This window comes from Arachis ipaensis, chromosome B5 (assembly GCF_059453495.1).
Source record: "Arachis ipaensis isolate K30076 ecotype BB chromosome B5, ASM5945349v1, whole genome shotgun sequence".
Lineage (NCBI taxonomy): Eukaryota > Viridiplantae > Streptophyta > Magnoliopsida > Fabales > Fabaceae > Arachis > Arachis ipaensis.
Window position 1 is genome coordinate 102666485 of NC_142440.1, and position 10897 is coordinate 102677381.

A 10897-nucleotide genomic window follows, 5' to 3' on the forward strand; every position below is an offset into this window, starting at 1 on the left:
ACATCAATTACTTACTCATGTAAACCCTAGTAGCTAGTTTATTATAAATAGGACCTTTTACTATTGTATTTGACATCTTTGGATGCCTGGTTCTTAGATCAGAGGGGCTGGCCATCTCGGCCATGCCTGGACCTTCACTTATGTATTTTCAAACGGTAGAGTTTCTACACTCCATAGATTAAGGTGTGGAGCTCTGCTGTTCCTCAAAGATTAATGCAAAGTACTACTGTTTTCTATTCAATTCTTCTTATTTCTCTTCTAAGATATCCATTCGCACCCAAGAACGTGATGAAGGTGATGATTATGTGTGACGCTCATTATCCTTCTCCCTTATGAACGCGTGCCTGACAAACACTTCTGTTCTACATGAATTAAGCTAGAATGAGTATCTCTTAGATCTCCTAACCAGAATCTTCGTGGCGTAAGCTAGAATGATGGCGGCATTCAAGAGAATCCGGAAGGTCTAAACCTTGTCTGTGGTATTCCGAGTAGGATTCAATGATTGAATGACTGTGACGAGCTCCTAACTCACGATTGCAGGGCGTTAGTGACAGACGCAAAAGGATAGTAAATCCTATTCCAGCATGATCGAGAACCGACAGATGAATAGCCGTGCCGTGACAGGGTGCATGAGCATATTATTCACTGAGAGGATAAGATGAAGCCATTGACAAGGGTGATGCCTCCAGACGATTAGCCGTGCCGTGACAGGGCATTGGATCATTTTCCCGAAAGATGACCGAAAGTAGCCATTGACAGTGGTGATGTATCACATAAAGCCAGCCATGGAAAGGAGTGAGACTGATTGGATGAAGATAGCAGGAAAGCAGAGGTCCAGAGGAACGAAAAGCATCTCCATTCGCTTATCTGAAATTCCTACCAATGATTTACATAAGTATCTCTATCCCTATTTTATTATATAATATTCGAAAACACCATTATCACTTTATATCTGCCTGACTGAGATTTACAAGGTGACCATAGCTTGCTTCATACCAACAATCTCCGTGGGATTCGACCCTTACTCACGTAAGGTATTACTTGGACGACCCAGTGCACTTGCTGGTTAGTTGTATCGAAGTTGTGACAATTATGAATTAAGATCAGAGCACCAAGCTTTGGAGCCATTACCAGGATTTGTTCGAGCCTGGAGATCACAATTTCGTGCACCAGTGCCAAGAAACTAACCTGGTCTTAAACTGGGAAAAATGTCACTTTATGGTGACTGAAGGAATTGTCCTTGGGCACAAAATTTCAAGCAAGGGAATAGAGGTAGATCAAGCCAAGGTAGAGGTAATTGAAAAATTACCGCCACCTGCCAATATAAAGGCAATCAGAAGCTTTCTGGGGCATGCAGGATTCTATAGGAGGTTCATAAAGGACTTTTCAAAAATTGCAAAACCTCTGAGCAACCTGCTAGCTGCTGACACGCCATTTGTGTTTGACACAGAGTGTCTGCAGGCGTTTAAAACCCTGAAAGCCAAGCTGGTCACAACACCAGTCATCTCTGCACCTGACTGGACATTACCATTCGAATTAATATGTGATGCCAGTGACCATGCCATTGGTGCAGTGTTGGGACAAAGGCATAACAAGCTTCTGCACGTCATTTACTATGCCAGTCGTGTTCTAAATGACGCACAGAAGAATTACACAACCACAGAAAAAGAGCTGCTTGCAGTGGTTTATGCCATCGACAAGTTTAGATCCTATTTAGTAGGATCAAAAGTGATTGTGTACACTGACCATGCTGCTCTTAAATATCTACTCACAAAGCAGGATTCAAAACCCCGGCTCATAAGATGGGTGTTGCTGCTGCAAGAGTTTGATATAGAAATAAGAGACAAAAAAGGGACAGAGAACCAGGTAGCTGATCACCTATCCCGGTTAGAACCAGTGGCTGGGGCGTCTCTCCCTTCCACTAAGATCTCTGAGACCTTTCCGGATGAGCAACTTTTTGCCATTCAGGAGGTACCATGGTTTGCAGACATTGCAAATTATAAAGCTGTGAGGTTCATACCCCAGGAGTACAGCAGGATACAAAAGAAAAAACTAATTTCTGATGTAAAGTACTACTTATGGGATGAACCATATCTCTTTAAGAGATGCGCTGACGGAATGATCCGCAGATGCGTCCCTAGAGAAGAGGCACAAAGGATCATGTGGCATTACCATGGATCACAGTATGGAGGGCATTTCGGAAGTGAGCGAACAGCCACTAAAGTCCTCCAATGTGGATTCTATTGGCCTACTCTCTATAGAGATGCCCAAGAGTTCATGCGTAACTGTGACAGTTGCCAAAGAGCTGGTAACTTGCCTCATGGTTATGCCAAGCCTCGACAAGGGATCTTAGAGATTGAGTTGTTTGATGTATGGGATATTGACTTCATGGGTCCTTTCCCACCATCATACTCAAACACTTATATTCTAGTGGCAGTAAACTATGTATCTAAATGGGTAGAGGCAATTGCCACACCCACTAATGATACCAAGACTGTGCTGAAGTTCCTCTAGAAACATATTTTCAGCAGATTTGGTGTTCCCAGAGTACTAATCAGTGATGGGGGTACCCATTTCTGCAATAAACAGCTTGACTCTGCTATGGTCAGATATGGAATTAGCCACAAAGTAGCTACTCCATATCATCCACAGACAAATAGGCAGGCTGAAGTCTCTAATAGAGAACTAAAGAGAATCCTGGAACGGACTGTAATTGCCCGTAGAAAGGATTGGGCAAAGAGCTTGGATGATGCTCTGTGGGCATACAGAACAGCATTCAAGACTCCTATAGGAACCTCTCCATACCAGCTTGTGTATGGCAAGGCTTGCCATCTGCCCGTGGAACTGGAACATAGAGCCTACTGGGCAACCAGATTCCTAAACATGGATGCTAAGTTAGCTGGTGAGAAAAGATTGCTCCAGCTAAATGAGCTAGAGAAGTTCAGACTCAATGCTTTTGAAAATGCAAAAATTTATAAGGAAAAAGCAAAAAAGTGGCATGACAAGAAATTGTCATCCAGAGTCTTTGAGCCAGGACAAAAAGTCCTACTATTCAACTCTAGGCTCAAACTATTCCCTGGGAAATTAAAATCCCGGTGGAGGGGACCATATGTGATTACAGGAGTGTCACCATATGGATATGTTGAGCTTCAAGATATTGATTCTGACAAAAAGTTCATTGTTAATGGACAGAGAATCAAACATTATCTTGAAAGCAATTTTGAGCAAGAAGGCTCAAAACTGAGGCTTGAATGAAGCTCAGTAAGAGTCCAGCTAAAGACAATAAAGAAGCGCTTGCTTGGAGGCAACCCAGCCATTAGCAAGTTATTTATTTTAATTAATACTTGTAGAGGTTTGATATACATTTTCATCAAAGGCTAGGCATCAAAATTGAAGGATTCAGTACAAAAAGCAGAGAAAAGGAGCTTGCTGGCAAGAAAACGCCAGTAAAGGTACCATTTTGGGTGTTAAACACCAGAATGGGTACCATTCTGGGCGTTTAACGCCAGATTTGCAGTATCCTGGGCGTTCAGTAAAACGCCCAGTGATAAAGGAGTTTTTGGCATTTAACGCCAGCCAGGGTGGGCATTAAACGCCCATAATGGCCAACAACTGGGCGTTTAACGCCAGATAGACAGGGGGAGGAGATTTTGTTTCCAACTTCAATGTTTTTCAAATTCTCATGTTTTGACTCATAATTTTCTGCATAAACATATTTCAAACTTTCATCATTCACCCTCAATTCTCATCATTCAATAATTTTCTAAATTATTTCTCAAAATTCTTTCAAATCCTTTTCAAATCTTCTTCAAAAACTCAAATATCTTCTCAAATTCTTTCCATATCTTTTCATATCTCTCTCAAATTTTTTGAAAGCCATCCCCTCCTCCTATAAATATAGTTTCGTCCATCCCCTCCTCTACACCATTCGAATTTACCTCTTCTCCTCTCTCCTCCCTTTCCTTTCTTTTGCTTGAGGGCAAGCAAACCTCTAAGTTTAGTGTGCTTTTCCGTGATCACTAAGCTAAGACTCATCAAGATCATGGCAACTAAGGGAAAACAAACCAAATTAAGAGGCAAGAAAGAGAATACTCCAAAGAGTCTTTGGAATCAAGAGAGGTTCCTAACCAAAGAACATGCAGACCATTACTACAAAATAATGAGTCTGAGGTCAGTGATCCCGGAAGTTAAATTCAATCTGAAAGAAGATGAATATCCGGAGATCCAAGAGCAAATTCGAAACAGAGGATGGGAAATTCTAGCCAATCCTGAAAGAAAGGTTGGAAGAAACATGGTTCAGGAATTCTACTCAAATCTGTGACTGACAGATAAGCAGAGAATGACTGGAACCACCTTTCATACTTATAGAACCATGGTCAGAGGAAGAATTATTTACTTCCATCTGGACAAAATAAGAGAGGTCTTCAAACTGCCTCAACTACAAGATGATCCTGAATCCTTTAATAGGAGAATGGTGAGAGTAGATAAGGGGCTTGATCAAGTTCTAGAGGACATATGCCTCCCTGGAACTAAGTGGATAACCAATTCCAAAGGTGTCCCAAACCAACTCAGGAGAGGAGATCTCAAACCAGTTGCAAGAGGCTGGCTGGACTTCATGGGGCGTTCTATATTGCCCACTAGCAACCGCTCTGAGGTCACTGTCAAAAGAGCAGTGATAATTCATTGTATTATACTTGGAAAGGAAGTGGAGATTCATCATCTGATTTCTTGTGAGATTTACACAATTGCAAACAAGAACTCCACTGAAGCCAAACTGGCCTACCCAAGCTTAATTTCTCTGCTATGTAAAGATGCTGGGGTGAGGATGGGAGTAGATGAATTCATCCCAATTGAGCACCCAATCACCAAGAAGTCAATGGAAGGACACGTGCAAGACAACTCCATCAAAAAGAGGGTGCAGGAGTTCCTCCCAGAAATTCCTGAAATTGACTACTAGACCCGCCTGGAAGCATCTGTTACCAAGCTGCAAGAAGCTATGGAACAACTTAAGGAAGAACAGCAGAATCAAAATGGCATGCTCTGCAAGCTGCTGAAGGAACAGGAGAAGCAGGGGCGTGAGCTACAAGAGCTGAAGCGCCAAAAGCTCTCCCTTGAAGGACCAAGCACCCCACAGATTGAGGGAGCATCCACTTCTCAAAATCAAGGTTGTTGAGTCCTAACTCTGTGATAACCTTTATTATTAAGAGTCTATTTTAAGAGTCATTTATTTTTCTGCTTTTAATTTTCTGTCTTCTATTATTATGGGTCTGCTCTTATATTTATCTTTGAGTCTTATTTTTATTCCATAATCAATAAAATTAGAGTTTATGTCTTAAAGCTATGAATGTCCTATGAATTCATCACCTTTCTTAAATAAAAAGTGTTTTTAACTGAAAAAGAAAAAGAAATACATGAATTTCGAATTTTAAAATAGTTTAATTATTTTGATATAGTGGCAATACTCTTGTTCTCTGAATGAATGCTTGAACAGTGCATATTTTTGAATTTGATTGTTTATGAATGTTAAAATTGTTGGCTCTTGAAAGAATGAAATAAAAAGGAGAAATGTTATTTGATGATCTGAAAAATCATAAAATTGATTCTTGAAGCAAGAAAAAGCAGTGAATAGAAAGCTTGCATGAAAAAAAAAATATATATATATATATATATATGCGAAAAAAAAAAGAGAAAAGCAAGCAGAAAAAGCCAATACCCCTTTAAACCAAAAGGCAAGGGTGATAAAAAGGATCCAAGGCTTTGAGCATCAGTGGATAGGAGGGCCTAAAGGAATAAAATCCTGGCCTAAGTGGCTAAACCAAGCTGTCCCTAACCATGTGCTTGTGGCGTGAAGGTGTCAAGTGAAAACTTGAGACTGAGCGGTTAAAGTCGTGGTCCAAAGCAAAAAAAAAAAAGAGTGTGCTTAAGAGCTCTGGACACCTCTAATTGGGGACTTTAGCAAAGCTGAGTCACAATCTGAAAAGGTTCACCCAGTTATGTGTCTGTGGCATTTATGTATCCGGTGGTAATACTGGAAAACAAAGTGCTTAGGGTCACGGCCAAGACTCATAAAGTAACTGTGTTCAAGAACATACTTAACTAGGAGAATCAATAACACTATCTGGATTCTGAGTTCCTATAGAAGCCAATCATTCTGAACTTCAAAGGATAAAGTGAGATGCCAAAACTGTTCAGAGGCAAAAAGCTAAAAGCCCCGCTCATCTAATTAATACTGATCTTTATAGATGTTTTTGGAATTCATTGTATATTTTCTTCTTTTTACCCTATTTTATTTTTAGTTGCTTGGGGACAAGCAACAATTTAAGTTTGGTGTTGTGATGAGCGGATAATTTATACGCTTTTTGGCATTGTTTTTAGTATGTTTTTAGTATATTTTAATTAGTTTTTATTATGTTTTTATTAGTTTTTAAATAAAAATCACTTTTCTAGGCTTTACTATGAGTTTGTGTGTTTTTCTGTGATTTCAGGTATTTTCTGGCTGAAATTGAGGGACCTGAGCAAAAATCTGATTCAGAGGCTGAAAAAGAACTGCAGATGCTGTTGGATTCTGACCTCCCTGCATTCAAAGTAGATTTTCTGGAGCTACAGAAGCCCAATTGGTGCGCTCTCAATTGCGTTGAAAAGTAGACATCCTGGGCTTTCCAGCAATATATAATAGTTCATACTTTTCCCGAGATTTGATGGCCCAAACAGGCGTTCCAAGTCAGCTCAAGAATTCTGGTGTTTAACTCCAAAAATTGGCACAAAAGCTGGAGTTAAACGCCCAAACTGGCATAAAAGCTGGCGTTTAACTCCAGGAAATGTCTCTACACATAAAAGCTTCAATGCTCAGCCCAAGCACACACCAAGTTGGCCCCGGAAGTGGATTTTTACAATAAACACCCTAGCTTACTCATTTTCTGTAACCCTAGGTCACTAGTTTACTATAAATACTACTTTCAGTGATTCATCTTGTACCTCATGACACTCTACACGTTTCTTATTGTATTCTCTACGGCATGAGTCTCTAAACCCCATTGTTGGGGGTGAGGAGCTCTGCTGTTCTTCATGAATTAATGCAATTACTACTGTTTTTCATTCTATCACGCTTGCTTCTATTCTAAGATATTCATTCGCACTTCAACCTGATGAATGTGATGATCCATGACAATCATCATCATTCTCACCTATGAACGCGTGCCTGACAACCACCTCCGTTCTACACGCAATCAAGCTTGAATGTGTATCTCTTGGGTTTCTAATCTAAGATTAGAACCTTCGTGGTATAGGCTAGAATTATTGGCGGCCATTCCTGTGATCCGGAACGTCTAAATCTTGTTTGTGGTATTTTGAGTAGGATCTGGGAAGGGATGACTGTGACGAGCTTCAAACTCGCGATTGTGGGGCGTGTGACAGACGCAAAAGGATCAATGGATCCTATTCCAACATGATCGAGAACCGACAGATGATTAGCCGTGCGGTGACAGTGCATTTGGAACATTTTCACTGAGAGGACGGGAAGTAGCCATTGACAACGGTGATGCCCAACATAAAGCTTGCCATGGAAGGAGCCTTGCGTGCATGAAGAAGAAGATAGTAGGAAAGCAGAGATTCAGAAGACAAAGCATCTCCAAAGCCTCAACATGTTCTTCATTACTGCATAACAAGTATTTACTTCATGTTCTTTTACTTTTTACAATTAAATCTGAGAATTATTGATATCCTGACTAAGAGTTATAAGATAACCATAGCTTGTTTCAAGCCGACAATCTCCGTGGGATCGACCCTTACTCACGTAAGGTATTACTTGGACGACCCAGTGCACCTACTGGTTAGTTGTGTGGAGTTACAAAAGTGTGATTGTAATTTTGTGCACCAGTCTTCCAAGCAGGATTGATGATGGTCTTCCTGAGTTATTAGGAGGCATTTCCAGGATGTAGAAATCAATGGGAAACGTGAGCCCCTTAATGCTCACTAGTACATCTTCAGCAATTCCAACTACTGTAATAATGCTTTTATCTGCTAACACAAAACGAGTTGCCGACCTTTTTAAGGGAGGGAGCCTCAAAGTATCATATATAGACAAAGGCATTATGCTAACACATGCTCCTAAATCACACATACAGTCAAAAAATATCACACCTCCAATGGTACAGCTAACCATACATGGGCATGGATCACTACATTTTTTAGGTATATTTTCCATTAAAGCAGATATAGAACTACCTAAAAGAATAGTTTCTAATTCATTAATTTTATCTTTATGTATGCACAAATCTTTTAGAAACTTTGCGTATTTAGGTACCTGTTGAATAACATCAAAAAGGGGAACAGTTACCTCGACCTTTTTGAATATTTCTACCATTTTGGGGTCAAGTTCCATCTATTTTCTGGGCTTCCTTACAAGTTGTGGAAATGGAATAGGAGGGGCGCAATTTGTAGCTTCAGCATCCCTTGGTGCTTCATTCTGCGGCTGAGCTTCTTCTTCTTCAACTATGTTTTGTGCGTCCTCTTCTTCTTCAGCTTCTTCCACTTCCACCACATCCTCTGTTGGCACGTTTTCTGGTGGGTTTGGCTCCTCATGGTTCCTCTCCTGCAGTGTAGTTTCGGACCTTAGAGTGATGGCATTGATGCCACCCTTGGGATTAAGCAGTGGTTGAGAAGGAATTCCATTAGAGCTTGAAGGTTGATGTGTGGAATTAAGTGAGGAATCCATCCGGGAGACGAGAGCTTGTAAAGTGGCAGTTAAGCCATTCAGACTAGAATTCAGCTGAGCATGTATGTCTTGTTGTCCCTGTGCAAGAGAACAGAGCATCTCGTCAATTGATGAGGAACTAGAATAAGCAGTCTGAGAAACTTGTTGTGGGGTTTGCTGAGGTCCTTGTGATTGTCTTAGGTGAGGTGCTCTGTAAGGTTGGTTCTGATTCTGCTGTCTATTATTGTTATTATTATTCTACCTCTGGTTTCCATTATTGTCTCTGCCTCCTCTGTTAAAATTATCCCTCCAGGTATAGTTAGAGTTATCTCTCCAACCTTGGTTGGAGTTGTCTTGCCATCCATGGCTATTGTTGCCACCTTGGTTGTAGTTGCCGCCTTGTTGATTGTATCCTTGATTCGGGCAGTCATAGAAGTTGTGAGTGGCTGCCACAGTGTTGTCTTCCTGGAGCTGTGGGCATTCATCAGTATAATGACTATAATCAGCACAGATCCCGCATACTCTTTGTGGAACTAACTGTTAGCTCTGTTGTGGTGAAGGCTGAGCTTGTTGTGCTTGTTGTTGATTCAACTGCATCTACTTCAGTAGGTTGGTCATTTCACATATACTCTGGGTAAGAGCAGTAGTCTCTTTGCTAGTGGAAATCTCTGCAACAGCTTTGGGATTGCGCCTCTGTCTGTGGTTCCTAGTGGACTCAGCTAAGTCGATGATCAGCTGCCATGCTTCATCTGCGGTTTTGTACTTTTTCAGAGAACCATTACTGGAACCTTCCAGTGTAGTCTCATCCTGGGGGTTCATGCCTTGGGTGAAGTAACTGATCAATACTAGTTTACCAATCATGTGATGGGGACATGCGTCCAGGAGATTGTTGAAGCGCTCCCAATATTCAAAGAGAGTCTCTGATTCACCTTGAACAATGCAGGAGATCTCTTTTCTCAGTCTATCTGTAACTTCAGCTGGGAAGTATTTTTCCAAAAATTCTCTCCTGAGTGTATCCCAGTTGGTAACAGTTGCTTCAGGTTGGGAGTAGTACCACTCCCTCGCCTTTTCCTCAAGAGAGAACGGAAAAGCGGTTAACAGGATATAAGTTTCATCTGCACCATGACGCCTAACAGTAGAACAGGTTGTCTGGAAATCCCTAAGGTGCTTGATAGGCTCTTGAGCAGGTAAGCCATGAAACTTGGACATCAAGTTGATCAGTGCGGTTTTTAGTTCAAAATCTACAGCTACAATTGGGTGATGTACTTGATATGGCTGCAGTGTAAAATCTGGGGCTCCTGCTTCCTGGAGAGTGATTCTCCTAGGTTCTGCCATGTTTCCTGCACGTAAATCAACTGGATCAGTAGTAAATGAGCTTGTCTTGCTCTCAGATGGCGGTTCAGATTCGCCCTTAGATGAGACTGGTGAATTGATAATAACCACTTCACCACCCTCGGAGGCTAACCGACGTCGAGTTCGTCTAATATGTGAAAGAGTTCTTTCAATTTCAGGATCAAATGGAACTAAACTCGGATCAGACAATGAACGCATCATTCAATAAGAAAGACATGTAACTCATGGTAACAGAAATAAAAAAAATAAAATATGCAAATAAAATAAAATATATACACTAATTAATAATTTATCACACTATTGCAACTCCCCGGCGATGGCGCCAAAAATTGATGCGTGGCAGAAGTTAACCAATTTAGAGATTTCAATTAAGAGACAGCGTTGCACGTATAGCTCTTAACCAGCTAAAATCTGCCTCACCAATTTAAAAAGGGTTGTCACAAATTTTAGAAATAAAATACTGGGAGTATGAGTCCCAGGTCGTCTCCCAACGAGTTGCAGAAAAGAGTGCTAATTTATTAATCAGAAAATTCCCAGAAAGTTGAGGGTGATGATGAGTAATTAAAATAATTGTAAATTGAGGCAATAAAAATAAACTAAAAATAACTATTGATATTCTGAATAAAAGGCCTTGACTGGGGGAATAATTAAGTGGAACTTCTATCCTTGTTGGGATCTTCTCAAGTGTGGTGTAAAAAAGTTGTTGTTCTCACTCAATTTTTCCTTACTAAATAAGAAAAGATATGGTGATTGAACTAACTCTTACCCTCAGATCCTAGCCCTCTCCCTTGGGGAGGTCTAGTGTTAGTAAGTATGAAGTTAGCTAACAACGTCCAGATTAACCAAGCACTT

At 40.7% G+C, this 10897-nt stretch overlaps 1 non-coding gene across 1 annotated transcript; it reads left to right on the forward strand.

The window, feature by feature from the left end:
* Nucleotides 1–9547: 9547 nt before the first annotated feature.
* Nucleotides 9548–9655, forward strand: LOC148565193 (small nucleolar RNA R71). Its single transcript, XR_015884767.1, has one exon. It is a non-coding gene; the product is annotated as a small nucleolar RNA R71 (small nucleolar RNA).
* Nucleotides 9656–10897: the final 1242 nt, after the last annotated feature.